This window comes from Mytilus edulis, chromosome 11 (genome assembly GCF_963676685.1).
Source record: "Mytilus edulis chromosome 11, xbMytEdul2.2, whole genome shotgun sequence".
NCBI lineage: Eukaryota > Metazoa > Mollusca > Bivalvia > Mytilida > Mytilidae > Mytilus > Mytilus edulis.
This window is the reverse complement of record NC_092354.1, coordinates 52,333,300-52,341,452: the sequence shown is the minus strand read 5'-3', so window position 1 is coordinate 52,341,452 and position 8,153 is coordinate 52,333,300.

Genomic DNA, 8,153 nt, shown 5'->3' with positions numbered 1-8,153 from the left:
ACGTTTTTACTTGTATATTGATTACTACCAACAACTTAAAAACTCTTATATTTCTAGAAATAACAAGTATTATAACTGAAAATAATGGAAATTTTATGTAAATTTAAAGAAAATATAATATTGTTAACTGAAAATGATAATATTTTATTTGATTTGGCAGAATATTTTCAAGCTTTATTCCGTTTTAATGAAACAGAAGTTGATCTTTCAAAATTTGATTATAATGCTTTTCTATCTTTTAGAAACAGAATATCTAATAATATAAGTATTCCTCCTGAAAAAGATATTTTAATAAAAATTATAAATATTGTTTCGTTTTTAAATATATCTGAAAATAATTTTAGACCACTATTACCAAATCCTCAACTTTCTATATATAATGTTGAATCATTTTTGCCTCTTATACATAGACTTTTAAAATTTAATTTTGGAAATATTGCAAAAGAATGGGCAATTGAAGGCCGGCTACCCCATACAATGCTAGATAATTCCCAAATTGCTTATAATAAATTCAAGCGCGCGTATAGGAACGCGAAATGCTTACATGAATACAAATTAAAAGTTTTAGCTAGTTGCCATTGTGATAAATGTATCGATTTTAAAAGAAAATTAAGATGGTTTGATCCATTGGCACCATTTAATGAACATAACTATGTTCCTTGCTTTGTGACAAGAGGGAAATTTTTTAATGTTAATTGAACTATAGTTATTCTTGACCAGAGGGCATTTACATAACCGAAAATGCGTTTGTTTCAAAATGTCATTTGATCAAGATAATTACATGTACATGTGTAAATAGTTAAAGGCCTTTAAATCATTAAATTTTATTATTTATTATCATGTTTATATTGTGTATGAATTAAATTGTATTGTGTATGATATGCCATTGTTTTATTTATTATATTATCATTCTTGAAAAAAAAAAAGATGAAAAAAAAATAGAAAAAAAAAGAAAAAAGAAAAAAAAATATATGTATCTCTTTAATTTAATTTAATTTTATTCTTTTTATAGTTCAGATTGATGGGACAATCTCTTTTTCAAAGGGAGAGCGATTATTGTAATAGAATTCTGCAATTTATTTGTTTCATATAGTTTTTGATTAATTTATGTATGGTCATTTGTTACAGTTATTTATCATGTTTATCGACTTTTATGTATAAAGTGAAAAGTAAATATCAGCGGTCACTTTAAATTATCTTGGGGCAAATAGAATATTTAATATCAGGTTGTCAGAATGACCTCTATTCATTTATAACATTGATGTTATGCAATTTTATCTTCAGTTCTGACCGAAATTGACTATTACTTAATTTTGAGGGAAAAATGACAAGTAGCACGTGTTTGGACAATGGTCAAACTACGCAGGCAATTTTGAGTGGTTTTAAGCTATTTGAACAGAATAAATTAGTAATATTGACATTTATAAATATCTTAAATTATATAAATTATGATTGTTGTATATTATGTTGTGTATATTTTTTTAGTAACAAATTGTTCTTTATTATAAAAGAAAAATGTTTATTAATATGTTTGAAATATAATTTGGTTAATTTTGAAATAAGAAATAGAAGTAATTTAAGAAAAACTATTTTTATATAATTTTGAGTTTTGGCCTGGTTCTTGACCATTACCATATTTGGTCATTCTAATTTCATTTTTCATTTGCATATTCGGTTGTTTTGACAATTAGTTTGTAATCAATGGAAAACATTATTTATAGGTCCGAACCGAATACTATATAAAGTGAATCAAGCCGCTTTTACATTAATTGCGGGTTTCTTGATATTTCTAGTTTGGTTTTCTTTCCTGTTGCGTTCCAGCGTTCCCAGCCTTTCTACCGTGAGACTTACCCCTCAATTGTGCTGTAAAGCAATACAATTGGAACACGAAAAATAACAACACAATATTTCCATAAATCAACATAACAATGATAAATATCACTATCATCAATTGACATAATTTCATTTCCACTTATACGAATTGTTGTTTTTTTAACTATTGCTCTTCCTATGTTTTGATATATAGTTGCATTGTCGTCTGTAGATGCGAGTTCTATTTCAAATGCCAATCTGGTTGTTCCAGGAACAATAACATCATTATTGCTTAGATTGGGGAATCTCACTAATAGCTGTTGATTTTGATCAATAGTTGAAGGATTATTTGTTATTGATACACTTTGACGAATACCTTTTACACCACGAGGTTCTCTTATTTTTCTGTAAGGATTTAATTTGTTTCCGTATGCCGACATTTTTAAGGATTAAATTTGTTATAAAAATAATTCAATTACCGCTGTTACTTGAGTATTGATACATGTATAATTATTAGTCATACTAATAAAACTTATTAAATCTCCAGCCTTAACTTCAAAAGGTGTATAAAAGTTATTAAAACCGTGTGTGGTACCATTATCCAAACTCATTATGTAACTAGTTGACTTATCATTAACAATCATCTTAATGGCTATAATATCTGTGTTTGTTCTTAAACTTACTAAACTAATACCCAATATTTGTCCTGGAAAGTTCATTACATAATAACCACCACCAACACCAAAATTAAACTTTTTATTTCCATGTATTGGACCATCAATTCCAGCATATATACTTATTATTTTTCTGTCTGGTTTATTTTCAATATTACTAACTATATTTTCAACATTTAAAACTCTGATGCTTAGGGCAGCGACACTCCGATGTAAGTTTTTATCCTTAGTATCCATTGTTTGAAGCTCACTCTTCATATTTAATATTTCTTTTTCTACGTTGTTTTTTTTTGACACCAAGTATGCTCATTTTATTAAATAAATTATATAACTTCTAAAACACAATTAATTGGTAAATGATTAATTATCTTGTTATTATTTTCATCTCTTATTTCTAATTTCAATTCTGTTATAACATCATTTACTAAACACTTATATTCCGGATGCTCAAATCTCGCTGTTATAACTTCACCAAACTCTTTATTCTCGACTGGAATAACAGCCAATAATGTACTTGGCTTACCATCAAGATAATTATGAGAAGTGCTAACTTGTTCCAAATGGATATATAATGATTTATGGATAGCAAAATCCACAAATTTGTTTCCATAATGTAATTCATTAGGTTCGAATTTACGTTTATTATTAAATCCTAACATATTTCCCAAATCCTTACTTATCCTTAACTCAGTAGTAGTGTTTAATGAAGCGATACCATTTGCTTCATTTACGGATAATACAATATTTTCTTTTTGAAATTCATCCACTATTTGTTGAAAACTATAATAACCATTCATAATCCTTTTCTGTGTCTCTCCGGATTTCTTTATAAACCCATGATAAACATTATACCAACATATACTGTATCTTATAAATTTCAAACCAATACGTTTATTTCCATTTCTGTTATTCATGTATTGTTCTAAGTTTATTGTATTATCAATATTTGAAATAGTATGAAACATTTTTAATATAAAAAAATGATAACAAAAGAATTTAAATATAATCCTAATGTTTCATATAATCCAGGTATTAAATATTCTGAAAAAGATCATCAATTAAAAACAAATCTTGTAAATCAAACGATATTTGTAAATCAAAAAGAAAACTTTAAAACATCTTTTCCTGATTTATTTCAAAACTATCAAAACCCATCAATACACACTAACGAACCATGGAATACATGGATTCATTCTTCATTTGATTGGTGGCAATGTCAATTAAACTTTGCAGTATGGTGTGCAAGTACAGGATGTGGGATTTCTTATAATGATCATTTGTTACATACTTCAAATCTTACAAAATCTTTTTATATGTTTCATTTATATTATTGCATTGCCAGAATTTTAAAAGAACTTAAATCACCTTTACCAACAGATTCTTCTTTCTGTTATTATAAGAACTCATATGACAAAGCTGTATATCAAAAATTATGTAAAGAATTTAATGTTTCAATAGATACAAATTGGAGACAAAAACTAGAATCATCATGTCAAGGATTAGGAAGTTTTGAGCAATATTATTAACCAAGTGGAAAATATAGACAAAATCATAAAAAAGATGGTCCATTCTTTAATATTCATGATACAATTTATCATGAAAAAGATATAAGTATGGCTTGGACAACATTTATTTTAGATAAATCAGAAGGTTTTACACGAGCAGGTATTGAACGTATTAATGTAAGTATTAAAATTTATGTATGGGCTTTGTTGGGTGCACAATCTCAAACAAAAACAGAAATTTTAAAAGTAGGAACAGGATTTGATGCACAAAAACAATTCTTAGCAAATGTACAAGATGTTATTAATAGTCCTATTGATTTACCCACTCAGATATCAAATTATCAAAATGTTTTAAAATACGCAAGAAGTAAAGTTGATTATGCTTATGGACTTGGCTTATATATGTCTCCCAGTGATATGGTTTTACAAATTGGAACTATTGTTGGTTATAATAATAAAATTATAATTGCAACAGAAAATCAAACACTCGGTTTAAATGATGATTTAAATAATAAAAATTTTGATCATGTTGATTTTAAGCCAAAAGAACCAGTAAAACCACAAGAACCTATAAAACCTGAAAAGCCTAAAGAACCAAAAATAGATCCAATAAAAAAAATTGAACATGAAGATCATGAAGATAATAAACAAGCAATAATATTTGTAAGTATTGTAATAGGATTTACAGCACTTTATTTTTTCAAATAATCTCTAGCACCAGTAAACAATAAACTAACAACTAAAATAAGCAATGCCCATAAGTTGTTTGCAAACCAATTTACTACGTCTTTTGTTGCAGACAATAACCAAGAAACAATAGAACCTATAATACCTGGTAATGCAGCTGCTAATTTTCCTGCAAGAAAAGATAATAGTTTTCCAAGATTTTTTAATTGTTTTTTTATCCCGTCTTGTACACCACCACCTTTTGATGGAGGAGAAGGAGCAGGAGAAGGAGAACCAGTAAATGCTTCAACAATAACACCAATAATCATTCCAAAAGCAGTTAAAACACTAACTATTGTTATTCCTTGTTCTCTGAATAATGTTCTTATTCTTTCACCTAATGTTTTGTCTTCGTTTAACATTTTATGTATTGTTTGTTTAAATCTATCTAATTGACTACGTAGTTTTTCTTTATTAATATTAATTACTTCTAGTCTTGCACTTTTCTCAGATTCCAACTCTCTTATTCGACTACTTATTCTATCTATTTGAAATTCATCATTGTCTTCTTTAGCTTGTTCTAATTTGGCATTTTCTTTTGCTAAGTCTTTATTTGTTTCATTCAGTTTTGCTAATTCATTTGCAATCTCTTCTTTTACTGATGTCATTGCACTGATTATACCATCCATCTCTCTTTTTGTCATATATGTTTGTGTTTTTTCATTTATGAAAGATGTTCCTTGTTCAATAAATGAAGTTTCTATTTCTTTCACATGTGTTTCTTCATTACTTGCTATTTCTAATAATTCTTGTCCTTCTTGTTGTGTAGATATTTCTTGTAATGGAATTTCTATATTATCGAGTTCGTTTAACATTCTCTGAAACCCTGCTCTACCTTCTCTTAAATTATCAGATATTTTATAATCATCTACACCTAAAACATCCCTGACAAAATTAACACCGTAATAACTTTTAAGAGTGCTAAATTTATAAAATTTTATTTTTTCTTTTTGGTAATACGTTAATGCAATATCATTACCTTTTTCATCTTTTACATATAACATTATTTTTCCATCATTTTCTTCCCCAACAAAAAAACCCTCTTCATTACGTATAGTTTCACCATTTTTTTTATAAAATTGTTTAATAATTTTTTTTGTAGTTTCTTTTTTACGAATTTTAGCATCATTTTCTGATAAATCTCTTGATTTTTCAAATTCCTTATTTATATTATTTTGAAACACTTCATCATCTTGAAAAGACGTTTCTTCTTCTTCATAATCATCATCATAATCATTATTTTTAAACTCAGGATTATCAAACTCATAACCTCCTTCAGCCATTTTATTCATCTAAAATATTAGATAATAAACAATAAAAAGAACCTGTTAAAAACAACTTAAGATAAAAATAATTAAATTTTTTATTTAACATTATTTTTACATTTTTTACTAATTTTTCTTTTGTTTCTTCATCCATTTATTTAATTAAAAATTGATTCATAGTTTGGTGGATTTCCGTTATCAACTAAAATTATTTTATTAAAGAAAATCAAAGATTTTCCATTTTTTTTTTTAATTCGTTTTTTACTCTATTTTCTGTTTCCTCAATTAGTTTTTTTCTTTCATCATCTGGTAAACTTTTTAAAATTACTTTTTTTTTATTTAATTTAATTTCATTAAATTTTTCTAATTCATCTAAAATAAGTTTAAATTCATCTGCACTTATCTGTCCGTCAGTTAAAGATTTTGATATTAAATCTTTTATGCTATTTAACTTGCATTCTGCCATTGTTTTAATTTCATAATGTTTTTTTGATTTTGTTGTCAACTTTCTTCTAATTAATTTAACTAGACCTCCTAAACTTCCACATACAACAGCTGCAATTTGTATGGGAAGTAAGATAGGAAAAGCTATTCCTATACCAGCTAAAACAACAGATGTCGAAATTAAACTTGTATCAACACCATCAGTAACATTAACTCCGCGTTTATACTTTTTGTATAGTGATTTACGTTTATCTCTCTCATTTATTAATGTTTTTTCTATTTCTGTTATTTTTTGTAGTCTATAATTTTGTCCATCTTCTATAGGTAATTCTGGATATAAATCAGGAGCTGTAGGTTGTTTCATTTTTTAAAGTAAAAATTGATTTTTTTTTCTCTTAAATCCCACAGAATTTTTTCTCTGCCTGTTCTCCCGGTTTTTTTATTTATTTTTTTTTGGAATTTTTTTGTTGTTTTTTGGGTGTTTTTAATAACGTTTTTTTTTATAAAAAAAGTTAAAAAAAAAAATTTTTTGGGAGTAAGAAAATTTGGTGTTTTTTGGGTGTTTTTTGCTTTTTTTATGAAAATTTAGGGCTCTTTTACTTGAAATGAGGGTAATTTTTTGGGGGTCAAATTTTTTTTTTTTTTTGGAGGGGGGGTATAGGTGTGTGATATTGTGTTGGGTGACCTCATGAGCAGGAACTCTTAACAAATGTACGCATGGGTCACCCAAATAGCAGGGACGCCACAATTATTTGACAAAATTGGTTACCTCGGGCGCAGGAACGCCACAAAAAAGATAAAACTGTAACTTAGAGACTGATATAAACAAAATCAAATTCTGTTATAAGTTTTTAATACTTCATATATGTTTGAAACCAGAAAAAAACATTTTGTTTTATTACACCAAAGCCAAACTACGGCAAAGTTACAGATCCGTCTAAACAACTTACGAGACAAATAAAAATCCTGATTACTTTGGAGGAAGCCCGAAGGTCCCGAAATCTCATCAATTCCGACTAAGTATGTCAATTCCTATCAATTATAGAAACAGAGACACTATGAACGATTATCTCCTTGGAAGCAGGAAAACCGTTACTGATTTAAAGAAAATCCCTGTAACACCGGTGAAATCGACGCTACCACTAGAGTCCGGTAATCTATTACCAACCAACCCTAGTCCGTTACCAGAAGCAAAAGCTGCGGTGAAAAATGACGCCAGTGAGCTACACCTGACTAAGGCACGACTCTAAATGATCGAACGCGTCGATTGACGGAACGGTTCATGCAGCCGTTGGCACAGCCGCCACGCAATTCCACGCGTGACCAAGATTTTTTTTTGCGTTAATAAAGGGTATACTTCACCCTCTTCAGTTATAAACAGTGCACACAATACCTGTACGTGGATTTGTCAGTTTGGAATGTTGAAGGTTTTAACATCTTTTTTTTTTCTTCAGAAATCCGGGAAATTATGAGATTACATCAATAGAACAAAATGCGTTTGAAGGATTAACATCTCTAGACATTGTAAAACTGATACAGTATCGATATATAATAGAAACATTTAATTGAAAAAACTACATACCTAAAAATGAAAAAAAAAGTAAGTTCTGAAATAGGATATTCTAGAACAATAGACTGTATGTATTTTTAAATTTTAAATAAATATATAATATATATGAGATACCTCTACGTGGATTTGTCAGTCTGGACTGTTGAAGGTTTTAACA